This window comes from Aquarana catesbeiana, linkage group LG05 (assembly GCF_042186555.1).
Source record: "Aquarana catesbeiana isolate 2022-GZ linkage group LG05, ASM4218655v1, whole genome shotgun sequence".
In the NCBI taxonomy this organism is placed as follows: domain Eukaryota; kingdom Metazoa; phylum Chordata; class Amphibia; order Anura; family Ranidae; genus Aquarana; species Aquarana catesbeiana.
In genome coordinates this window covers 86,199,698-86,212,679 of record NC_133328.1, presented here as the reverse complement: position 1 = coordinate 86,212,679, position 12,982 = coordinate 86,199,698, and positions in this window count along the sequence as shown.

Genomic DNA, 12,982 nt, shown 5'->3' with positions numbered 1-12,982 from the left:
GTCATCTGACCAAATTGTGGCATTGGTTACAAGATCTCTGCTGGAGGGAAGGAATAAAGTTCAGTCCAAATCAATGACTTGAACTTCCCTCCTCTAAACCCTTTTGCCTGAGATCATTGATTTAAAGTGATTGTAATTATTTCATTTTTTTAAATAAAATAAACAAACATGTCATACTTACCGGCTCTGTGCTCCTGGCTCCCCCCCCACTGAGTGCTCCCATAGAAGGACACTTTCTATGAGGGCACTCGTGTGTGTTTGCTCCCGAGCTGCCCTATCTGCTCGGACCCGCCCCCCCGCTCCCTCATAATAGGATTTGATTGACAGGAGCGGGAGCCAATAGCTGCCATTGCTATCAATCTGCCCAGTGAGGAGGAAAAGTTCTGAGAGAGCCTCTGCTCTCATGAACAACACTGGATCTAGATCAGGCTCAGGTAAGTATAAGATGGGGCTAAGGGATCCTCTGTAACATAAGGTTTTTTTACCGTAATGCATAGAATACATTAAGATAAAAAAACCTTAAAGGAGTTGTAAAGACTGAAGGTTTCTTACCTTCATGGATTCTATGCTTAAAAGTAAAAACCTTCAGTGTGCAGCTCCCCCCTCAGCCCCCACTGATACTTATTTAAGCCTAATCTCGATCCAGTGATGCTCCCTCCTGATTGGCTGAGATGCAGCAGCAAGAACCATTGGCTCCCTCTGCTATTATTTACAGCCAGTGAGGCAGGAGTGGGGCTGAGCCATGCTTTCTGTGTCTTATGGACGCAGAGAGAGCCGGCTCGGGAGTGAGCATGCGCGAGTGCCCCCACAGCTAGCAGCTTGCTATGGGGGCACTCAGCAAGGAGGAGGGGCCCAGAGTTCCGGAGGGGGGACCTGAGAAGAGGAGGATCTGGGCTGCTCTGTGCATTTCATAAGGAACATAATTTAGAGTAAATCTATTAAGTTCAGTTCTCTTCATAGAAAATCCAAGCAGGTTTTATACCCTGGAATTGTTGTTGTAAGCAATGGATAAAGAATACGTCACAACTTGTTGCCAAACATGCGTGTAAATGTCGCTGAAATTAGTTTACTATTGATCCCACAAATAATTACAAAAATGCTCAGGGGGCTGAAAGTCGATTTCAGATTCTCCTCACCTTTTAATGAATATACACACATAAGTCCCGCAGTACTTGTATTTATAGTCTGCACACTGACATACCTGTCATGCACATGCTCTATTTTTGGCCGGACACTTACTGGTTTTAAAGTGGTAATAAACCCAAAAGCAAACATTTATTAACCACTTGCTTACTGGGCACCTAAACCCCCCTCCTCCCCTCCTGCCCAGACCAATTTTCAGCTTTTAGCGTTGTCACTCTTTTGCCCTGTACACACGATAGGATTTTCCGACAGCAATACTGTGGATTTTTTTCCGACGGATGTTGGCTCAAACTTGTCTTGCATACACACGGTCACACAAATGTTGTCGGAAATTCCGAACGTCAAGAACGCGGTGATGTACAACACATACAACGAGCCAAGAAAAATGAAGTTCAATAGCCAGTGTGGCTCTTCTGCTTGATTCCGAGCATGCGTGGACTTTTGTGCATCAGAATTGTGTAATCACGCTTAGAATTTCCGACAACAAGTCTTGTCTAAAAAATTTGAGAACCTGCTCTCAAACATTTGTTGGCGGAAATTCCAACCACAAATGTTCTATGGAGCATACACACGGTCGGACTTTCCAACAACAAGCTCGCATCCAACATTTGTTGTTGGAAAATCCTATCGTGTGTACAGGGCATAAAACGACAATTGCACGGTCATACAACACTGGACACAAATGACATTTTTATCATTTTTTCCCCACAAATAGAGCTTTCTTTTGGTGGTATTTGATCACCTCTGGGTTATTTGTTAAAAAAAATTAAAAACACTGATTTAAAAAAAAACAAAAAAAAACATTTTCTATTTTGTTAATACATTTTGCAAACAGGTAATTTTTCTCCTTCATTGATGTACGCTGATGAGGCTACACTGATGGGCACTGATAGGCTGCACTGATGGGCACCCATAGGCTGCACTGATGGGCACTGATAAGGCAGCACTGATGGGCACTAATAGGCGGCACTGGTGGGCACTGATGAGGTGGTACTGGTGGGCACTGATAGGTGGCATTGGTGGGCACTGATGGGTGGCACTAATGGGTGGCACTGATGGGCGGCACTGAAGGCTGACAGCTGATCACGTGGTAAGGGGCTGGGATCGGCCCCTTACTCGGATCTGTGATCACCTGAGTCTCATTGACTTGGATGATCACAGCGCACAAAGGGGAGGACGCCTCCCACCATAGCAGATCCGCGCTGTAGCCGTGATTCGGCTATAGCGCGGATCTGAACAAGTTAACCACTTGACTCCTGGAAGATTTACCCCCTCCATTCATGACTAGGCCATTTTTTGTGATATGGCACTGCGCTACTTTACCTGACAATTGTACAGTTGTGTGATGCTGTACCTAAAAAAAAAAAAAAAAAATAGAAAGAAAAAAAAAGCATTTTTTCCCCACAAATAGAGCTTTCTTTTGGTGGTATTTGATCAACTCTGCATTTTTTATTGTTTGCGCTATGAACAAAAAAAGACCAACAATTTTGAAAAAAGACTTCACTTTCTGCTATAAAATCAAAAATCAAAATTTCTTCATAAATTTAGGCCAATATGTATTCTGGTATTGGTAAAAAAAAAAAAAAAACAATAAGCACATATAGGGATGAGCCAGCAGTTCAAGTCAAACGTAAGTTCGACTCGAACATCGGGTGTTCGTTTGTTCTAAAACTAATTGAACATATGGGGCGTTCGTGGGAAATTTGAGTTCCACAGAACGCCCCATAAAGCACTGCGAGATCGCAGTGCATTGCAGTATGATGATTGGCCAAAGCATGCATCTGAGCTGCATTATTGGCCAATCACAGCGCGCTCTGCTCAAAGAGTCAAAATTGGCCAAAGGCAGTCATGGCACTATATAAGGCTTACATGGCGGCCGCATAGTTTAATGAATGAAGAGACCTTAGGCAGCTTAGTTAGTTGCGTGCAGGCTGTGTATTTGATATATATATATATATATATATATATATATATATATATATATATATATATATATATATGTATATATATATATATATGTATATATATATATATGTATATATATATATATATATATATATATATATATATATATATATATATATATATATATATATATATATATATATATACTCTGCATTTAGCGTAGATTAGATATTCAGTGTAGAATTTATATTCAATCAGTACAGGCAGTGTATTTGATATATATATATATATATATATATATATATATATATATATATATATATATATATATATATATAGTCTAATATATATATATATATATATATATATATAGTTAGCATAGATTAGATATTCAGTGTAGAATCTATATTCAGTCAGTAAAGGCAGTGTATTTGATGTATTTATACAGCCTAGTATATACTCTGCATTTAGTGTAGATTAGATGTTCAGTGTAGAATCTTTATTCAGGCATTGTAGTGTATATAATATAGTGTATTGAAGTGGTTAAAGGGAACCCTGCTCCTAAATTTAAAAAAAAATGGCGTGAGAGTCCCCCCCAAAATCTATGCCAGGCCCTTCAGGTCTGGTATTGATTTAAAGGGGAACCCTGTGCCAAAATAAAAAAAATGGCATGGGACCCCCCAAAATCCACACCAGACCCATCAAGGATCCTTCAGACCCTTCAGGTCTAGTATGGATTTTAAGGTGAACCCCATGCCAAAATTAAAAAAAAAGAAAATTGCATGGGGGTCCCCCCAAAATCCATACCAGACCCTTATCCGAGCATGCAACCTGGTAAGCCACAGGAAAAGGGGAGGAACGAGAGAGCGCCCCCCTCCTTAACCATACCAGGCCACATGCCCTCAACATGGGGAGGGTGCTTTGGGGTCCCCCCCAAAACACATTGTCCCCATGTTGATTGGGACAAGGGCCTCATCCCCACAGCCCTTGCAGTGGTTGTGGGGGTCTGTGGGCGGGGGATTTATCAGTCCCGGACAAAAAAAACAGAAAAACTCCACCTCCATGGGAGGCGTCCCCCACGACTGCCGTCGTTTTGTTTTGACTGCTCTTATATTGTCAAGGAGGCGGAGTTTTACCATTTTCTTTTTTTTCAGGACCATCGTGCCGTGATTGAAGATGGATGGACATCGCGGGACACTTTTTTTTTTGGAATGTTTGGAAGGAATTGTTTTTTTGAAGCTTTTTTGGTGAATGGGTAGGGGTACAATGTACCCCTACCCATTCACATGGGGGGGCGGGATCTGGGGCCTCCCTTGTTAAAGCCGCCCACCCACAGACCCCCACAACCACTGGGCAAGGGTTGTGGGGATGAGGCCCCAAAGCACCTTCCCCATGTTGAGGGCATGTGGCCTGGTACGGTTCAGTAGGGGGGCCGCTCTCTCACCCCCCCTTTTCCTGTGGCCTGCCAGGTTGCATGCTCGAATAAGGATCTGGTATGGATTTTTGGGGGACCCCCACGCCATTTTTTTATTTTGGAGCGGGGTTCCCCTTAAAATCCATACCAGACATGAAGGGCCTGGTATGGATTTTGGGGGGGACCCCCATGCAATTTTTTTAACAATTTTGGCGCGTTTTTTTCAATGATTTTTTATGTATATTGCTGGTTTCCGACAATACATTACAGCCGCAGGCAATTTTAAATGACATTTTTTCCTTTAGAAATGTTATTTTGCTGTGGGACTGTTATGAACATGGGAAAAATGTGCTACTTTAGGAGACCCTCCAGGCACGATATTTAAAGGAATATTTTGTTTTTATTGTTTCACTTTAAGCATTATTAAAATCACTGCTCCTGAAAAAACTGCCATTTTTAAAACTTTTTTTGCATTTATGTCCTCTGGGGCAGGACCCAGGTCCCCAAACACTTTTTTTTATGGCAATAACTTGCATAAAAGCCTTTAAAATTAGGTGTTCGCATAAATTTCTGCTGCAAACCGAACCAGGGGGTGCTCGGCTCATCCTTAAGCAGTTATAGCATCTATAAACTATGGGATAGATTTATGGAATTTTAATTTATTTTTTACTAATAATGGCAGCGATCAGTGATTTATAGCGGGACTACGATATTATGCAGACAAATTGGACACTGACATTTTTTACACGTTTTGGGGACCAGTGAGTGACACTAATACAGTAATCAGTGCTAAAAAATATGAACTGTCGCTGTACTAATGACATTGGCTGGGAAGGGGTTAACATCAGGGGCGATCAAAGGGTTAAATGTGTGCCTAACAATGTGTTTTCTCACTGTGGGGGAGGTGTTTTTACTATGGGAAGGCATTGATCCATATCCCTGCTTTGCAGGAACACAGGATTCATGCCTTCCCCACTGACAGAAAGGTGATCTTTCTGTTCTGGCTCTCTGCGTAATGATAGGCAGGTGCCAGCGGACATCGAGTCAGCGTTACCCTCAGATTAGCTCCCGCTATGTCTAATCACAGTGGGAGCTAGTCACTGGCGGCATGCATGCGCGCTCCAGACCTCGAAGTGCAGGATCACAACTAGGTATGTGATCCTGCGCAGGAGAGTCGCCCTGCGGTGTTGCTGATTCTCGTTCGCCTACCTCAGGGCCACTCAGGGCTGTATTCATGCTGCTGCCACAGGAAAAGTTAAACTGCATGAATCATAAGGCAAGCAATGCTGCCTTTGAATAGGGCTGCACCACAACTGCATGCAATGCACGTGATTGCGGCACATTGGGTTGGCAATTTGAGGGTTAAACCAGGCAGTGAGGAGGCAACATATCGCCAGTATAACTCCCCACCTGAACGAGCTCTAACAGAGAAATAATTTAATATATAATATATATACAGTATCTCACAAAAGTGAGTACACCCCTCACATTTTTGTAAATATTTTATTATATCTTTTCATGTGACAACACTGAAGAAATGACACTTTGCTACAATGTAAAGTAGTGAGTGTACAGCTTGTATAACAGTGTAAAATTGCTTTCCCCTCAAAACAACTCAACACACAGCCATTAATGTCTAAACCGCTGGCAACAAAAGTGAGTACACCTCTGAGTGAAAATGTCTAAATTGGGCCCAATTAGCCATTTTTCCTCCCCGGTGTCATGTGACTCGATAGTGTTACAAGGTCACAGGTGTGAATGTTGAGCAGGTGTGTTAAATTTGGTGTTATCTCTCTCACTCTCACATACTGGTCACTGGAATTTCAACATGGCACCTCATGGCAAAGAACTCTCTGAGGATCTGAAAAAAAGAATTGTTGCTCTACATAAAGATGGCCTAGGCTATAAGAAGATTGGCAAGACCCTGAAACTGAGCTGCAGCACGGTGGCCAAGACCATACAGCAGTTTAACAGCACAGATTCCACTCAGAACAGGCCTCACCATGGTCAACCAAAGAAGTAAAGTGCACGTGCTCAGCGTCATATCTAGAGGTTGTCTTTGGGAAATAGACGTATGAGTACTGCCAGCATTGCTGCAGAGGTTGAAGGGGTGGGGGGGTCAGCCTATCAGTGCTCAGAACATACGCTGCACGCTACATCAAATTGGTCTGCATGGCTGTCATCCCAGAACGAAGCCTCTTCTAAAGAAAGCCTGCAAACAGTTTGCTGAAGACAAGCAGACTAAAAATATGGATTACTGGAACCATGTCCTGTGGTCTGATAAGACCAAGATAAACTTATGTGGTTCAGATGGTGTCAAGCGTGTATGAGAAGTACAACCAGCAACCAGGTGAGGAGTAAAAATGACATGTGTGTCTTGCCTACAGTCAAACATGGTGGCAGGAGTGTCATGGTCTGGAGCTGCATGAGTGCTGCCGGCACTGGGGAGCAACAGTTCATTAAGGGAACCATTAATGCCAACATGTACTGTGACATACTGAAGCAGAGCATGATCCCCTCCCTGCGGAGACTGGGCCTCAGGGCAGTATTCCAACATGATATTGACCCCAAACACACCTCCAAGGTGACCACTGCCTTGCTAAAGAAGCTGAGGGTAAAGGTGATGGACTGGCCAAGCATGTCTCCAGACCTAAACACTATTGAGCATCTGTGGGGCATCCTCAAACGGAAGGTGGAGGAGCGCAAGGTCTCTAACATCCACCAGCTCTGTGATGTCATCATGAAGAAGTGGAAGAGGACTCCAGTGGCAACCTGTGAAGCTCTGGTGAATTCCATGCCCAAGAGGGTTAAGGCAGTGCTGGAAAATAATGGTGGCCATACAAATTATTGACACTTTGGGCCCAATTTGGACATTTTCACTTAGGGGTGGACTCACTTTTGTTGCCAGCGGTTTAGACATTAACGGCTGTGTGTTGAGTTATTTTGAGGGGACAGCAAATTGACACTGTTATACAATCTGTACACTCACTACTTTACATTGTAGAAAAGTGTAATGTTTTCACAAAAGATATAATAAAATATGTACAAAAATGTGAGGGGTGTACTCACTTTTGTGAGATACTGTATACACTGTATAGGTATTATGCACTTGTCAAAAAAACAATTTATATATATACTGTATCTATCTATCTATCTATCTATCTATCTATCTATCTATCTATCTATCTATCTATCTATCTATCTATCTATCTATATATATAGAGAGATAGATATATATATACAGTTCCTTTAAAAGGTATTCATACCCCTTTACATTTTGCACATTTTGTCATGTTACAACCAAAAACGTAAATCTACTTATTGGGATTTTATGTGATAGACCAATACAAAGTGGCACATAATTGTGAAGTGGAAGGAAAAGATAAATGGTTTTCCAATTTTTTTACAAACAAATATCTGAAAAGTGTGGCGTGCATTTGTATTCAGCCGGTTTTATTCTGATACCCCTAACTAAAATGTGGTGCAACCAATTGCCTTAAGAAGTCATCTAATTTGTAAACAGAGTCCACCTGTGTGTAATATAATCTCAGTATAAATACAGCTGTTCTGTGAAGCCCTCAGAGGTTTGTTAGAAAACCTTAGCGAACAAACAGCATCATGAAGGCCAAGGAACACACCAGACAGGTCAGGGATAAAGTTGTGTAGAAGTTTAAAGCAGGGTTAGGTTATAAAAAAAATCCCAAGCTTTGAATATCTCAGAGAGCACTGTAAATCCATCATTCGAAAATGGAAACAGTGTGGCACAACTGCAAACCATCTAAACTGACAGGCTGGGCAAGGAGAGCATTCATCAGAGAAACAGCCAAGAGGCCCATGGTAACTCTGGAGGATCTGCAGAGATCCACAGCTCAGGTGGGAGAATCTGTCCACAGGACAACTATTATGCACTCCACAAATCTGGCCTTTATGGAAGAGTGGCAAGAAAAAAGCCATTGTTGAAAGAAAGCCATAGGAAGTCCCATTTGCAGTTTGCAAGAAGCCATGTGGGGGACACAGCAAATACAAGGCAATCTTACTTACTGGGGCGGAGGTTCACCTTCCAGCAGGACAACGACCCTAAACATACAGCCAGAGCTACAATGGAATGGTTTAGATCAAAGCATATTGATGTGTTAGAATGCCTCAGTCAAAGTCCAGACCTAAATCCAATTGAGAATCTGTATCAAGACTTGAAAATTGCTGTTCACAGACACTCTCCATCCAATCTGACAGAGCTTGAGCTATTTTGCAAAGAAGAATGGGCAAAAATGTCACTCTCTAGATGTGCAAAGCTGGTAGAGACATCCCCAAAAAGACTTGCAGCTGTAATTGCAGTGAAAGGTGGTTCTACAAAGTATTGACTCAGGGAGGCTGAATACAAATACACGCCACACTTTTCACATATTTGTAAAACATTTTGAAAAACATTTATCATTTTCCTTCCACTTCACATGTGCCACTTTGTGTTGGTCTATCACATAAAATCCCAATAAAATACATTATTGGTTGTAACATGACAAAATGTTGAACATTTCAAGGGGTATGAATACTTTTTAAAGGCACTGTGTATGTATATATATATATATATATATATATATATATATATATATATATATATATATATATATATATATATATATTGGAGAAAATTGCTTACAATGCATACTTTAGGATCGAAGGAGAGGCAAGAACTAAATGCACAGAAAAAAGAAATGTAGCCTTAACAGTATCTAGTGGTCCTTATAAGCCGAAAATGGTTTTAGCTGCAATATCTAAAATGACCACTTGGAGGAGCCCTTTACTGCAAAAGACATTTTAAGCCAGCCATTTACTGGACAGACAAGTAACAGTATATCACCTCTTCCTAATTATACTGTATTAAATATTGTTTGCTTAGATAGCAACAGTTAATAATATTGATTAATGTTAGCTCATGCACCCACTAGGTTAATCCCTGCTTGCATCCGAAGGAAATAAATAAAAAAAAACAAAAACTCCAGTACTCAGACATATGGTAGCAAAGGAAAAAAAAGATAAAATTCCCAATCCTTCCCAGCAATAAATATTTGTGTTATTATGAATCTTAGGAGGGAATACTCAAATGCACCAAGATAATCAGGTATCATTTCAGCTTATTACTTGGTGGAGTGTTTCTGTAGGCTCAAAGCAAGGCTTATTTTCAAATAAAATTGCAAATGATGAATGTGCAATGATTATGTTACATTTGTGCACATAATTTTGATGCTTGTTACATAAATTGGTTTGAATCCCTTATTACATTCAGCGAAAACCAAAACTGCAAAAAAAATGCAGTCAAACACTGTAAGACATAGAAAAAGTGTTCAACTTTAATTCAGCTGCAATCATTTGCTTACTTGTAGTGATTTTCATTTTTTATCTGTATACTAAATCTATACTATATATATATATATATATATATATATATATATATATATATATATATATATATATATTCTTTTACATTTTATACATTTCAATAGTCATAGTCAATATTTTGAAATCTGCAGCTTTCATGACAAATTCCTTATGATCCTGCCATAAATGCCCTTGTTCATGCATTTCCTGTTATAAGGTGACAATGCTCGGTCCCTGTATTCTAATTCTGCTCCTGCGTTGTCTCTCTGTCCTCTAGTGGGGACTAGAAGTGCTTGTTTCAACAGGTTCTACCCAGAAATGGTCTACCGCTGTCAGCATGGAGAAACCCTCCTGGAGAAATGCCATGCAGTCCTTGCTGGAGTGCATATAGTAGAATGGAGTCTGCAAAAAGGCTGCCGGAGATCAGCGGCACCAAGGCACCATTAACACTAGTGTAGCACTACTTCGGACATTGTGCATACGTAGGTTTTTTTGTGTGTTGTCAATCTTCACAAGGAGTCCAACCCATTAATTTGATTGGGCTGCCCTATGCATGGCAAAGAAGCTCAGGTGACACAAAAAGACAAAATTTAGGTGACGCTCAGGTAGAGAGGTAAAGTCCAACAACTAGACCGCTGTGGGTGCAGGCAGGGACAAGGAGCTCGTCTTAGCTCCAAGCTGCCAATATCAAAGGAAAAGGTCCATAAGCCGCACATCATGAAGCAGACTCATGTGCATGAAGTCAGATGAATGGCAGCTTCAGCCCAGACTCCTGCCAGGCCACACCCCAACGTGTTTCGCTCTGCCCCTTGGACCTTAATTAAAGAAGCTCAGGTGTCTTTTTGAGCTTCACTCATTCCGTGCTCTTAGTACCATTCGTTCCTGGGCATTTTGTCACCTGCACAAATGCACTAATAGTGTGAATGGGACCCAAGAAAAAAAAAAGGCAAAGGTGCTTTTTTTTGGATTAAAAAAAGACATTTAGCCAATGAAGTGTCATTCACTTAGGGTTTACATCTTATAATTGTTTTCTTATCGCTGATATTGCTGATTCACAAACAAGTGTTTAACCAAACAGCATTGCTATTTAGTTTTGCCACCATAAAAGAGAATACCCCCAAATAACACTGGGTACAGAGCAATAAGGAGAGTGTGCTCTGATAATCTGTGGATAGCCATAGCCCAGCCTTTCTCAACCTTTTTACCCCAGGGGAGCTCTTGCTACAATTGTAGCACCCTAATTGTTGCTAGAGTAGGTATATTTAGTTTGGCTCCCCTGTAGGCAGTGGAGCATGGGTTCATTTTGTTAGGAGGCTGTGCAGTGCTTCAAAGGCTGTGGCTCTGTTACCTCCCCCTCTTTGTGGAACTCCATGGATAGTTCTATAACTTAGTGGGTCTAAGGACAGAGGCTGCAGCCTGAATATTTATGAAGTTTCCACCAATCTTGAGGAGGCAAGGCCCAGAAAGTGGGGGAGCAACCCATAAATACTCAAGAGCCTGGAAGTTTGTAAGCAGAGCTTGTTGGGGGCTCTGCCCCTGGGGCAGAAAAAATAGCAGGAGAGAGAGAGAAGAGGAAAGCTTCAAGTTTTTAATCAGCCCAGTCTTAGCTAGGCTTAGCTGCAGACATCAAGCCAAGCCAGGAACAGCCTGCTCAGCAGAAAGGCCAGTATAGTTGGTTTCGGGATTTGAGAAACTACGTAAAGGGGGCTGAGTGAGTACAAACCAGTATCACACTCAAAGCTGCAGAGAGGACAGTGAAGTGCAATACCTCACATGTCTGGGACCAGAGGAAGCTTAAGTGCAGAGCAAGTCAGCCAGGAGCACCTCATCAAATCTCTACTTTGGGCCTAGGGCAGCCAGGTGATGTACAATACAGCCAAGTCTCTGATGTTATGCGTCTGGCTCTACCAAGTGGCACTGGACCGGAACTATGTAGACATAGGTGGTCAATTAATCACAGCTCAAAGAAACCCTAGCAAACTTTGGAAGAACCCTAGACTTCCACAGAACCGTGGTTGAGAAAGGCTGCCATAGACATCAGTTGGTTCTCACACAAGGAAAATTTCCATCTTTTTGAAAATCACTTTGCAAATGGACCCACCCTTATTCCTTGTCATTATTCTTCAAGTGTCATGGCATATGTCCACGGAATGTCAAAAGACATGCTGGTAGGTTATTTGGCTCCTGTCTAAATTGGCCATAGTATGTGTGAATGTGAGTTGGGGACCTTAGATTGTAAGCTCCTTGAGGGCAGGGGCTGATGTGACTGTGCAATACCTATGTAAAGCCCTGCATAAACTGTCAGCTATATATACAGTAAGTACCAATAATAATACTAATAATAATGATATGCTCATGCTATAGTAATTAAAGGATGGACATGGACTCCTATTTGAGGGGGAGGGCATGTATCTGCCAGATTTAACGTGACCACACACCTTAAAACCCCCCTGTACTCTCCCTGCTTTAATAGATGTGCCAACAAATATGTAACACAAGAGCCTGCTTAATCAATCCATTTATTTTATATCTAGCCAAGTAAAACATTGCCCTCCATAGCTGTTGGTGCAACTACAATGATTAACTTAAGGCAAATAAAATAAATCAGGAACCCCATTGTTCAAGAGACATTGCAACAGGGCCAAGATGAGAAGACTTCTTTTACATAAACCATTTCATCGGATTACCTGGGCTTCTCATAGTGCTTCTAGGTGGGAATCGCACCATTTTTCACATGCAGACTATAGAGAACTCATCAGGGGCCGGAACTAGGGAACATGAAGAATGACTTTTACAAGATCACTTAGCTCGACCTTCAGAAGATGGCAAAAGTGGAAACTACCAGGATTTAACTTGTGGGACAGCCAAGTACACACAAGAAATGTCAAGGTGAAGATTGGAGGCTGTGAGGATGATTCCTTAAACCAGTAAAATGTATGTCTGGTTGAATATAAACTAGGGACACACATGATAATGACATTGATGTATTTTTCAGATTTTGCTTTAGTAATATGAATGGGGGACCCATGGGGCCACATTTAACTCTGATAAGAAAAGCCCTTCAAAAACCTAATCACAAACAGCTGCTTAGAGCTTGATTGCATTGATAAATAATGATTTTAAAGTGTTGCAATGCCATGACGA